The sequence below is a fragment of the Netta rufina genome (assembly GCF_964035555.1).
Source record: "Netta rufina genome assembly, chromosome: 8".
In the NCBI taxonomy this organism is placed as follows: Eukaryota; Metazoa; Chordata; class Aves; order Anseriformes; family Anatidae; genus Netta; species Netta rufina.
Genome location: NC_140131.1, coordinates 7,996,676 through 8,010,677, shown reverse-complemented (window position 1 = coordinate 8,010,677; position 14,002 = coordinate 7,996,676).

Here is a 14,002-nt window from a genome sequence, read left to right as displayed (position 1 = left end):
AACGTCCAAATCTGACATCTGTTAATTCCACACAAGTGAACTCAGCTGGACAAGAGGATATAAAGTAATATAAAATGTCAGCTTTCATGCTATACGGATTAAACCAGCCATGTAATCAGGCACTCTTTATGATGGGCATATCATGGGTAAGCAGTGATGACAGAGTTTATCAGTTACCAAAAAACAGTCATATGTATGCTTGATTCTGTCTCTGTAGGAGATTCTCACCTAGCGGTCCCAAACATAGGCACATGGTTATCACAGCTGGTGGAAACACTCAACCTTCTGGGTTACCTTCCAGCCCCAGCAAGGTTTAGCATGCCCTTGAATTAACCTTAAATCTTACCCAAGGGAATAACTATGCAATAAATTGAAACAGGCAGCTCTAACCAGCTGCAAACAGGCAGGAATTAGGCAGAATACAGCCAGTGGAGCCCCAGCAATAAAGCTAAGGTATAACCACCTCCGTTCTGCTCATGTACTGGGCAATGTGACTCATCAGGCTGCTGTGTTGCTCCAGGTAATGGCTGCTGATTCCCAAAGGGTCAGGCACCATCTAAAACTGAATTACATTTCTCACTGAGTATGTACCTTCTTTGGAATGGCTTCTCTGCTGGTGCTGCACCACCCTGGTGTGAAGAAACATCTTCCAGGGTGGGGCCAGACAGTCACTGGGCTCCACTACAGAGATTCCCTCCCTGTGTTCAGCTCCTCTGTTTGCAGATACTAGGAACAAAGCTACATGACATGTCTGAGTTACCAAGGCATTCTTCTTGCCCCCAAACTGGGTATTTCCATGTTTGTTTGTTTTTCCTTTTTTTTTATTTTTTATTTTTTCAAATACTATTATATCCTTTTTAATAGCCAAGATTTGGGGAATAGAAATTTTTAGGAAACATTTTTCAAAGAAGAATAAACTTGGCACATGGCTGCAGTCAGGTGCCTCACAGCAAGTGGACCAGCTCAAAGATGCAGAGACCAGTCAAAGATATACAGAGTATAAGCACCATCCAAAATCAAGCTGTCTTCTATGCTAGCAAGCTGAATATGTACTTCTTGCCACTATAGTTAACTAGATGTTTGGCTGCCTGCCTACTTGGAAAAAAACAATATATACCATCATACCACGCTATAGTTGTTGTTTTCTCTCTCTCTCTCTCTTTTTTTTTTTTTTTTTTTTTTTGGCAGGGAGAGGGGGAGTTGTTTGCTTTGTTTTTTAAAAGGTTTTCAGGTTCCTGTAAATGTCATTGAGTTGTGTATAAGGCTGTGGCATTTTGCTCTCTCTAATACCAGGAAATTCATATACACACATTTTCAGTTGTTTATCTTGTAAATACAGTGACTGAATCAAGGCGTCACAGGAAAAGAAAGTGGGCTGTTTTCTTCCCTAACTTTTCTGGGACTTAATAATATTGTCAGTTTCTCTTTCTCTTCCCAATTCTATTTTGTCTTAAGGCTCTGCATCTTGGAAGACTGTGAAGCTGCTGTGTGATTTTATCTCCATGATTAAAGTGTTACACTTTATTGAGCTCTTTGCATCAGCACCAAAATCTGCAATGCAGGATTTTACATAACACTTCATTTTCTCCTCGCACCATTACTGTTATTAACCTGGTGGCAATAAACAGAAAATACAGTTCGGCTCATGATGTACTCTTGAGTTTTTTGTGTGCGCGCATAACAGAAAAGGAAAAGAAAAAGAATGGAAATGAAAGAGCCTCCACCCTATAAAAGATTAGTAATGTCTGCATAAACCTGCATTTTCCGCAAAGAACATTTGCAGCTTTTCAGAGTTAAAAGGAGAGATACTTTACAAACAGAAGCTGTAGCACAGATTTCTTATAGAACAAGAGATCAGAAAACAAAGAACACCCAAACAACATCAAAAATCCCCAGCTTATTACTGTTCTTCATTAGACTCCCAAGATAGAAGATTCCATTGATGCCTCACATGGGGATCTTGCACTTTTCTTTTGTCCCTGGTGCTTATTTAAATGATGAAATCTGGAGAACATGAGATCTGTCAACAGCACACCATAAGGAGTTGAAAAACAGCTCAAGAGCTGTACGCACATGCTACCATAGATGACCTTCACAGCCCATCAGTGTATGGAAACTGAATGTTTCGCAGACACGAGATCTCAGATTACCGAGGAAAACAGTAGAAATTTAATATCTGCACATTTGTAGGAATAGGGGTTACTAATAGAGTTACTTTTTTGCTGAAGTGGGAGGAACCCTTAAGTTTTGAAACAGATACATCTAGGTCTGAAAGAAGGACCACAATAGCCATGTGGAAAGAGATAGGTCATCCACTATCAGATAATCATCAAAAACAAACAAACAAACAAACAACAACAAAAAAAAGCACACAACCACTACCAGTAACAAAGAAGAGAGAGATTAAAAGAAGAGAGAGATAATTATGTCAGTATGGGGAATTAGCTAGATTGGTTTGTTAAGGAAAGAACACGAAGAAGCAAAATCATTTTTTGTATGAATCAACAGCAATGTTCAGGGGCTTAGTTGTTACTTTCAGGGAAAACAAAAATACAAGGGCAGGCTCCACAGCCTTGCTATGCTTCTCTGCCCTGCAGATCACATAAGCACTCTTTTTCAAGTCCTGGAGTGCTGGTGATAGAAGTAGGGGGGTAGCCTAAAAGGCAGTTTCCAGCCTGTCTTCAGTTGCTCCTATTGCCCTCCATGAACTGCACTATGCTGCAATGACCACCCAAGGCATCTCCTTGCAGGTGTGGTTAGGGAAGTCCATGCAGATTGGGCTGAGTGGTATTGTTATAGCTTCCATCCAACAGATTGCTTACCCTGAGAAGTTCTGGTTATTTTTGAAGGAGTTTTTTTTTTTCTTTTTTTTTTTTTTTTTTTTTTGAACCAAGAGAAAGCTTTTAGAAAGCTCTCTAAGCTTCTGCCCCCTACTTACATGGGTTCCTGCTCTTTACTCTTGCTATTTATTTTGTACTTGTTCTTTACTCATAAATGCTGCAGTTTGAAATATAGCAGAACATTTTTCAGTCCGTCAGTGTGTTGTTTGCTGTCAAGGAGACGAAATGTTACTACTTTCCTCTGGAGAAGCTTAGGACATGATGGATGAAATGTCACAAATAATTAGACTTTTCTTATGAATTACATTTTTTTAAAACTTCTGTTTTCATGTCAACAGGTATGTTACAGATAGGCTGCATGAAAGGACCTGGGGAAATTTTAGTTCTGTGGGAACAACGGTAATGTAATATCTGATAAGCCAAGGCACACCTCTGGCCAAGACAACCGTTAAACAACTTTCACTATGAAAATTCTGGGTTATGAAATTCAGAACCCCGTAGCAGGAACAGAGAGGACCCGAGTCCAGTTCTTAAGCAGCACAGACACAGGAATTTAAATGTTGTCTGATATGGCCTGACCTAAATTTCATCCACTTGTTTCTCACTGTGATCAGGGTCTGAACTCTCGCTGGTTTAGTTATCATGGCTAATCTACACTTCATGGACCGGGTATGTCCATGAACATTCCCAGTATCTGCCAAATACCTGAGGATTTTGAAGAAAACTGCAGAAAAAAAAAAAAAAAATCACAGGCATTCATACACTACTTCATTATTGTTATATGAGTTTCTAAAGCTCTCATCATTTTAATCTCTAAGTTTATAAACTGCCAGTTGTTATAGTAGGTAGGCAGTAAATGCTAGATCAAACATAACATTGCAGCTGAATTACTGCTTTGAAATCTTGTATCACATGCTACGACTTTAAATTGCTTGCTTTGCTAGAAAGGCTCAAAGAATGCAAAGCTATGACACTCTAAATCACACTAATCAATGATGTAAATCTTAAGTGACAGAATGTATCAATAATCAGGAATGCTCCAGGGGAAGAAATCACGGGAATTACACACCTTTTAGGTCTCCCTTCCATGACAAACTTATTGTCATTTTTGTAGATTCATGAAGAAAATACAAGGATTAGCAGTAAAGTAAAAATTACTTATCTTTTGACATGGAAATAAATTATCTTTATTTACAGCAAAAATAAGTTTCTCATACATATTTGCTAAGTGATCTCAGCCGATTAGAAATTATTGAACCAAAATGGAAGTATTGCAGTGAGCGACCCGAAAGAATCACTGGATACTCTCAGGAGTTTTGAAAAGTTATTTTTCACACTAGAAATTAACTGTATGCGCACATACATGTGTGTAGTGGAAAGGGAGATATGAGGATCCAGTGTTCCTAAATGGAATACAGCTTTTATAGGACTTCCTACAATTTCAGACATACATTGTAGATACTAGCATTATCAAAACAGGGCCTGGGAAAGTAGTTTTTAAATACCAAGAATGAGGGGGGGAAAAAGACTCAAAATGGGTTTTACTTATCTAGAGAACAGGGTTGAGATCATCAGCTCATCTCTAAAGATCATAAAACAACAAAAGAAAATTGCTTCCCAATGGCTAATACGATGAGAGAAAAGAGAGAGGTTGAGTAGCTTCTTGACTGTTTCACTTCCTTGCAGCAATACCTAATGAGATTCCCTGTGGAGGTGGAACCTGCCACACATTCTCTACATCAAAGGGGACCTTGTGGGTATTTTATGGCCTTGGACTATCACACTGCCTAGTATCGTAGATAGTTGCTTCTGAAAGTCAAAGTCCCCATGACTCCCCAAAGCCAGTTATTCCTCTTTGAGGAGCCCAGAAATTGATAAAAACCACCATCAAACACTTCTTTCACTGCTTCACAACTGTTTATATTCTAACAGCCATGTGCAGATTTATCAAAGAGTTAAGTGGTTGTATTCTTTCTCTCCCTTAAAACAGCCTATCATAACTTACATCGTATAATAGCTGTGCATCCTTCCTCTTCCTTCACACTACAGTTAGATAAAGGGAACACTGTCAAATTTCCTGTAGTGAAATCATACAGATGGCCCCATCATAGATTCCCAATTTATTCGCCTACCATTTCACATGCTACAGCCACCACTGCCATGTTCCTGATGAAACTAGACTCAATAAGCATCACAGATGACTGTGGTTACTGTTCAATATGTTTGTGCTCCCTGTGACACTGTTAATCTTTAGCAGATCTTAAAACACTTTGCAAATTAAATAAGTTACTGGTATCACATTGCAGCTTGGCAAACTGAAGCCCAGAGTTAAAACAACTTACCCAAGGTCATGCAGGATTTCAGAAGTCAACCAAAGATTTCAATTTCTCTCCATTACGCCTCTGCTCTTATTTGTTCTGAACAGGTAGGCAGAGGTTCCAGGTACTGAACTGAGATCTTTTTCACGTTAAATGCCATTTTCAAGTAGAGCAAAGGTAGATGTAACAGCAAAAATGGCATGGAGAGAGGAGTGCTGTTAATCTCTTCTGCTTCTTCTGGATAAGTTATGTGAGACAGGAAATCTTCACAGTTGAGCCCGACTTCTATTATTAATGCATGGAGGGATAGAGTTAGAAGGAAAATAGTTTTCAAAGAAACAGTTGCATATGAACACTGTTTTCTGCACTTTTACACTGTTAACCTTGTTTCCTTCATTTTGAGAGTAGACACATAAAGTATCCCAACATGAACACAATTCTGGCTCTGTTCCACTCAACTCGTGATAAGGACATAGCGTCAGCTACCTGGGAGCATATCTCCCAGGACTCTGACATTTTGTGGATTCCCGTGGTTGGTTCCTGAGTCAATGTGCTCATTTATCACACATTGAATGTTGTACTCCTGCCACAATGCTAGCTTTGGGAAGCCCTGTCTCTACTGTTCCCCAGCCAGCAGAGATGGAAGGGGCAGGAAGCCTCCACATCACGAAATGATACGTGCATTGATTCCTTGGTTCTGCCACGGTCTTTGCATTTGACCTTCAACAAGTCATGCAGCTCCTCTCAGCTCTCACTTTTATAATGGGGATTGCAGAATGCCTGTCTGTCTAATCTTCATAAATCACAACCTTCTCATGGAAGACACTTGCTCACAGTGTATGGCAGCACAAATTCAATGGGATGTTGATCAGAACAGGAGCTCCCAGGAACTGCTGTACTACAAATAGCCTGTGATTACACAGACCTGAACACAACTCCCTTTCATTGTGTCTCAGGAGGGATGCACAAGAGTTATTGTAATAGGAACATCCACATAACATGTTGTTTGAAAAGGTGCTGTTTACTTAAGAAACCGCCCTTACTTGTATTTAATGTTTTGTACCTCGGGTTAAATCAATGCAGGAAATATTTTTGCTATTCCCATATCTCAACAATAATCATGCAAAAGGTCATACAATATATCATCAATAAAATAATGTCTCTTGAAAATCAGTTTTGCCCCACAGTTTTTATATAGTCAAATTATTTTTGAAATAGAAGTGTCATTCTTTAACCCTGTCAGGAAGCTATAGGCACAACATTCAGTTTCCATTTAAAAATTAAAGTGCAAAAGGGTAGAGAAACAAAACAAAACAAAACAAAAACCAACAACAACACAACAAAAATCACTAACACAAATGTCAGTCGGGCCTGGCAAAAAGAACACAGAGATTAAATGTTACCTTTTATAGTTTGCAACCTAAACAGAAGATTGCTGAGCTACAGCATGACAGTAAAATCAACTGCACATATGCAGACAAACTGACTAGTTGAGTCTTCAGCTCCCTCTAAGCTGGAAAAATGACCAGAGGGGGAAAAAAAAAAAAAAAAAAGCTATTAGGATAAATGAAAGAATAAATAATGCTTTTTAAATCTTTCAGTTTCAACACATATAATAAGCCATTCCTGGTAACAGTGGAAAAGTCTGAGATTTTTTTTTCCTGTTAACATAGGATTTTTACTCTGAAAATTTCTCTTTAATATTACTTGAACATAGGTCACTCTAGCTGAACATCAAAAATATACTGGCTTGGAGTTTAATTTTGGGACACTTAACATTACATTTTCCCAAGAAATGGCTGTTCTTTTCCTGAATTTCATGGCTCGTTGAGCTTTCAGGTAAGAGATGGTTTTACAGGAATATGTCTCTGTATATTCTTTACAGTCCTTATAAAACTGCCTGGCTGGCCGGAGTGCTCTGATTGCCTGGGGAACATTTGGTAGGTATAGGTTAATCTATGTGACCTCCATAGTTCAACTGAAACTGCTGCACAACTTTCTAAACAGCCATCTTTATTTCTTCCCCATCCACTCTTCAGTTTCTGAACAATACCCAGGCACAAACTTTCTCAAGGATAGCTGGAAACAAACATGCAGGTGAACACAAACACATTTCTTCCTGTAAAAACATACACAGTGGTATAGACAAAGACTCCAGCCTACCCACAGACACACGGTACTTTAGGTACCAACCCAAGTGAAAACCTACATCTGTGCACAAACACAACAATTACAGCCCAGCAGAAGCATTTCTATACCAAGAAGAAACACAATGCAGCTGCTGGGAGGAGTGCATTATTAGCAGGTAGCTGTCCTTTCCAGTAAGGAAAATAATTTGTCTGCTTTTTAAAGGAAAGGACAAACAGACACGATCTCTTCCAGGTTAGTCTTTTTCCTATATGCTATGCATTTGACTTTTAAACAGATGATGGGTTATAAATCATAATTACTCCAGTTTGGTGCAAAGGGGTAACTTTACACTGCTTACATTCCTTTCCTTCCCATCCTCTGAAGTAGCATTATTCTGATTCAGTACCCAAGCCACGGAGCACCTTGTGACTCTATCCTGCCTTCTTCCCATCCCTTAACACCTCTTCTCCTCTTTCCCCCCACCCCTATCAGCACTGTCCCCCCAGCAGAAATTGCCACACATCTGTACAAAGGACGAGCAGAAGAATAAGGTGACAGTTCTTTAAGGAATGCATAAAAATGCAAATTAACAAACACCAAATTTGCTGTAAACATTAAATACTTCAGACATGAAACCTTCTGTGCTACAAGAGTGCTTTCAGCATTATCTATTCACAGCAGTTCCTCTGCTCCTGAGGGTCATAAACACTGAGAGATGGAGCCAGCAAAAAAGCTCTAGTTGAAATTCAGCTCACAGCAAAAGCAATTTCCGAGTGTGCAAAGTGCTGTCAGCAGGCCTGATGTTTGTGTATGAAATATAGACAATATGACTGGCCCATCGGCAGTCACTGTCAGCCTGATGGATGGTGCCTGAAAAGAAGTAAAGCGGCTGCCGTTAGGGCCCAGTCTATCAGACGCTTGATGGAGATTCGGGGGCTTAATAGAGGTAAAAGTTTCTTCTAATCGGACAAAATTTCCAGCGGTGATCACAAAGAAAATAAAAGGGATAGCGACGTGATACAAGGGCGCAAGCAAGGCTTTACCATCTCAGCCACAATACAAAACAGAGGAAGAAAGCAGCATATTCTTGATACCAAACAAAATCAGTATCTCTGGCCCTTAGACCTTGAATGTCCCAGGACAGGGCACTCCTATAGCTCACTGCGTCCACAGGCATTTTCAGGGGTTTACCACAGTCCACTCCCCCTTGCAAAATGAAAGCATCACTTTTGCTGTTGCTTTGTGCTCTTTGCTGTGTACACTTTGCCGTGGCAGTGGGGTGGCTGGATGTGACAGACTGACACCTGCACAGGTGCAGAAAGACTTGTGAAACACAGTTCAGATGTCCCCCCTCCTGCTACCATTTGGAAGCTGGAGACCTAGCATTTTTTATTTATTTTTTTTGCAATGTTATGTGGATAACTACTTCATGTGCAGTATGTGGGGTCTATCTGCAATGAAGTTACAGAGGGCTACACTCTACATCATATTTCATGCTATGGAAACCTCAGTTCATGGTGTCAAAGACACACAGGCAACAAAAGTGGAGACCATGTAGCAGGCACACTGCATGGATCAGAGAGCACAGGCGGCAGTTCAGTTACTAATATGTGTACCAACAAACCATGAAAATCAAAAGGCTCTGATGAAATAACACTGACCACCTCAATAAAGCATGAGTGGTTTGCAATTAGAAGTGAGTTTGTGCTTCAAAGTTCAGGTGTAAGGCTGTATCCAATCTATATATATTTTGAAGCTATTAACCCACAGCTTTGATCCCTCCCCATTTGCAAAAGTGTAGAAGGGTTGACAGCTAGCTCAGTTTTCCTCCCTTCAGATATGTGAGAAGGGAAGTTCACAGCAAGGCACAAGGAAGAATTATGCAAGTTCTCACTCTAAAACAGGACTGTCAAACAGGAAAATTCAACTAATGCCTGATTTTCTTAAGCAAAAACACAATATTAGGCAAAACAGAACATGAAATTAAAAGCATGCACAAATGGGAAACATTTTAAGTCTAGGACCTCCTCAGGTCTAGCATTCTGGCTAATGTTTTGGAAAGAAGCAAAGTATATGAGAAAAAAATATCAAATAAGCAAGCTTAAAAAAAAGACATCATTTTCAGTGAGACTTTCTACTTGTGACCCCAGCTTTAACAGCTTCTGCTCAATTAGAAATAGAGTCAAAAGTTGCTCCTGGGGCATCCAAAGAATTAAAGAATATTAGAAATGTTTAAGTATATCACACGATATCAGGAAAAACAATAAACGTTTCAGGACTTCAAACGGCCATAACACAGGACACCAGATAACTCCAGGACAAATACTTAACCCCAGGACAAAACATGCCTGGTTAGTTCCTACCTGAGCTTCTAGACACGCAGCCTATGGCTTACTAGTGTTTTTTTTTCACCTCCCTGCACACCCTCTAAAAATGGAGAATTTCTTCCCTGTACAGACACAGCCCAAAGAAAGATAAGTCGGGAACAGATCTGTCCCTGCTCTCAGACCTGGACTTCACAGACAACCTCTGGTATTTCTGCAACACTCAGTTGGGTTTTTCTCCTAGGGCCCCAATTTATTCTGCCTCAGCTGCAAATTCTGCATCCCAAATCCCCATTCCAGGATTTGTCACAAGGACTGGCAATTTCCTACTTACCAAATGTACACAAGAGCACACAGAACTCAGCTTGGTAGCAAAGCAAGTCCTGACATTAATATCCTTTAGCACAGACTCCAGAAGAGCTGCTAGCAGTGAGCTTTTAAAAAAGATTACTGCATCTTTAACAGATTTTAAACCAAGCTCCTTTACCCTATTACCAGCACCTGATGAAAATGAGTACCCTATTGAACTCACCAGCGGGCCATTAGAAGTGTGTCAGATTATATTAACTAGGCAATTAAAAAAAAACACCCAACCAGCAACAACAACGAGCAAGCATCTCAGCACACAAGGAGAGCCTGTCTGTCGTTTTGTAAATCCCCAAATTAGTTTTGAAAGGCCACTTTCAGCCTGGAGTTAAGGCCAGATTTACCCTCTGTGTGTCTGCAATTGGCTGAATCTCTGCAGTAACCTGATGAGACTGATTATTTATGATAAGTGACTGACATTGGACGGCTGCCCAAAAGGCAAAGGAATGAAAGCGGCTGTGACCCCAAACAAGAAGATTTTCTGTGATCGGCTCACACGAACTTCTAAAAAAAATATGACTTTTGGTTCTACGTAGAAGATCAAATAATTAGACAAGCAGATGTGCACATATTAATAACAAAAGGTGTCTGCGTGGGGGGAGTATCCAACTGCAAACAAGCCATTTATTTTAAGACTAAAGTGTTGCTGAAATTCCCGATCAGAAAAAGAAAGAATGATTTTTAAGCGTGGTGTGGGAGGCATTTTGGAGAACTGGGGGTAATTTAAAGCAGAATATGCTTTTTTGATGAGACTGCCAAAACCAAAATGCCTCTGGATAAAAAATAAAACAAAAAAAAAGTTAATTTACATACAGACAGAGCTGTCAGGCGAGTCGTCAGCAGAGAGAGGGATAACAAGTCTTTGGGTAACAACTCCCTTGTTAGGAAGATGGCAGCGAGAAGCAGGATCAAGGGAAAAGGAAAGTCACTGTGCAGATGTTTTAAAGGAACAGTTAGCATTTTCTGTGGCTTGGGGGGCTGAACACTACAGCTGCCTTCTCAGTGCAAGTACAGAAACCACCTGCAGGAAGTGTGTGTTCATAGCTGGGGAAATAAGCCAATAATATCTCCTACTTCTATAGAGCAAGAGGGTCTGAGCAAAGAGCTCAGCTCTGGATTCCAACCTCAACTCTCCCCAGCATCATGCTGTTGGGGAAGGGGCAGGAAGGATGTTAGTTTGGCTCTCCTGAGTCAGGCTCTCCTTCTAGGATTGTCTGAATTGATTTAAGAAGGCAATAGGTAGAGAGTCACACTCCCACAGGAGTCCAAGAAACCTCAAGGAGTAACACACACAGTCCTTGAGTGCAACTGAATTAAAAGCTCACAATGAGAAAAATAAATGAAAAGCCCAGGCAGCTTCCCCATAAGAGCTGCAGAGAGCAGATTTCAGAGCATCATCAGCACAGCAGCTACTCCTTGTCTCCCATCACCTGTCTGCAACCCCACCAAGCAGCACAAGGACTGCTGATAGGCAAGGCAAGGAAGGAGAGGTAACCCAAGCCCAGACACGGCCACCTCTCCCTCCGTACCTTGCCTATCAGCAGTCCTTATACTACTCCCACTTATTGCACCTCAGTGGATGCACCCCAACTGTATGCAAAGGTCCAGGAGGTGGGATTTGGCTGCTGAGGTGTTGCCTATTCCCAGGAGAGAGAGAACAGAGAAGATGGAAGGATCTTGCTGGCCAAATGAAGCCTCAGGCCATCAGCTGGACTGGACTGAACTGGTCCGCTTGATTTGCAGATCTCTTCTATCAGCTTTACCTTTCTTTACCAACAAATTATTTCCCAAGAGCTGTCATTCTTTTCTATTCCTTTAATCCAAAAGACTCCAAAATTATGAACATCTTGTGAAGATTTTATAAGAAAGAGATTAATTTCAAGTTGATCCCCCACTTAGTCTCTACCACTATGGCATGAGAAATGGAGTAGCTTGTTCTGCTTAAATTTCTTACATTCCTGAGAAGAAATTATGGACCATCCCTCAGCATCTTAATGATGATGGGAGAAAACTGAGATCCCAGGAAGCAGCATAGAGTGGTCCATGAAGCCAAGCTACTGGGTGTAATGATCACATGTTGTGTTTGGAGCTCAGTGGCACGCCGATCGCGTTGCAGAATCGATCATTTTTCTCAATCAATCATTGTTCTGAGTCACTGAATCGATGGGTCACCAGCTAGCTGCATGGGGAGTCATGCTCAGCTGACATTTTAGCACTGTGTTCAACAGTAAATGATTCTGACTATCAACATGGAAAGCTGACCAGGAAACAATGTATTTATCCCATTTTTACTGAAACCAACTGGAATTCAGCCTCTGACAGAGGGTGTGCATTCAGCAGTGTCCTGTATTCTCCAAAAGAAGAGAGTGGAGCTGGCCACAGTGTTACTTCCTAAGCCTTCCAAGCTAGAGAAGGACTATGACAGAGCACATAGCTTTTCAGGGAACAAAACAAAACATCATCTTGTCTGAAAAGGTACGTCTTTCACAACTGTGCTTTTCTGTTTTTACGCCATACCAAAATAAATCCTTAAAATGTGTTTAAGCTAAATATCACACAGAGAACTCATTTTAATAAAAACTGAAGCATATATTTCACAATTCTTAGAAAGGGCAAAAAAATCTAGAACCTGAACTCTCCTGATAATGTTTTAACTTGATCATTTTCCTGTGTGCAGTACAAAGTGTCCTACATGCTACACGGAACTGTTTCATTATTTCTAATACACTGGAAAGGAAAAAGAACAACTGTCATTTGAAACGTCCCCTTGTTCTAAATATGAACCAAACATCTGAGACTGCAGAAACTGCTCTCAGTGGTGCCTTTATGGGAAGAGCTCTGTGTTATGTTGCAGACTGACAATTAGTAAGGAAAGGCTTTTCAAAATGCATCTTGGGGGTTTGTTGAATGAGTGACCCTTTGTGGTCAGTGTATGATTTAAGTAAGTACAACTTCAGCGTAATAGTGGGTTTCACTGCAACAGTAAAGAAAATAACTAAGAACAGAGTGAAGAGTTTTCTTAAAAACACAGTAGGGTAAGAAACAACTTGGCTGGCCATGGGGGTGGACTGGCTAATCTCACAGATTGTTCCCATCTCTGTCTTCTAAGTTGCTAGAGGAATGAAAAATCTACTACAAAGCCAGCACAGGTGATTCACGATTATCTGCATTTCCCAAGCAAGCCCCCTGACAGCAATGATGTGACTGAAGATCAGTTGGGGTCTAGTTTCAGAAGGCAACATGTACCCCCAGATCACATTGACATTATCTTTTGGAATGTACAAGCAGCTCAGTGCGTTTAGTCTTACAGATATATAGCAAATCCCTAGCAAATTTTTCAACAATATATCTGTTCACTATTTCTTTTGAAATATTAGCCAGAGAGCAGGTATTCACACAATTTCAGTGATGTGAGATATGAGAGAGAAAAAATAACTAAAATATAAGTTACTTTACTTAGCCAATTTAGTAAATACATTCATAATAATAATAAATTAATAAGTAATGGTATTTGAGTATTACATATGTGACGCTATATTTCTGATTGAAATGTTGCTCTCAATAATCACCACTATTTTTTTCTGCTTTTCAGTCTATCCTTACAGTTTGTAAATTTCCCCTATATTTGGATTGCATTTCTCTCATGATTGTTCACATGCCAGAAAGGATATTTTCAAGGACAACAAAACTGAACTTCAAACAAAAACAGTTTCAACTCCTCTGAACACAACACAAAAAATATAAATGGGTAAAGAGGGGAAGAATTGTGGTTTTCAGTCACTAACACATTTATTCATATATTTCCTCTCCCTTGTTTCATACTTCAAAATAAATTCAAGTACCAAAAATCAAATTTATCAGGAAACTCAGTCCTCAGCAAAGAGAGATGCTCAGCCAGGGGATGATTCCTGGCTGAAGCAGTCTATGTATACAATAGCCTTGCCTTTGACTGGTTCTCATGCATAGATAACTAATCCACTCTTTATGGCATATGGTTTTTTTGACCCTTCCTAGCAGATATCAT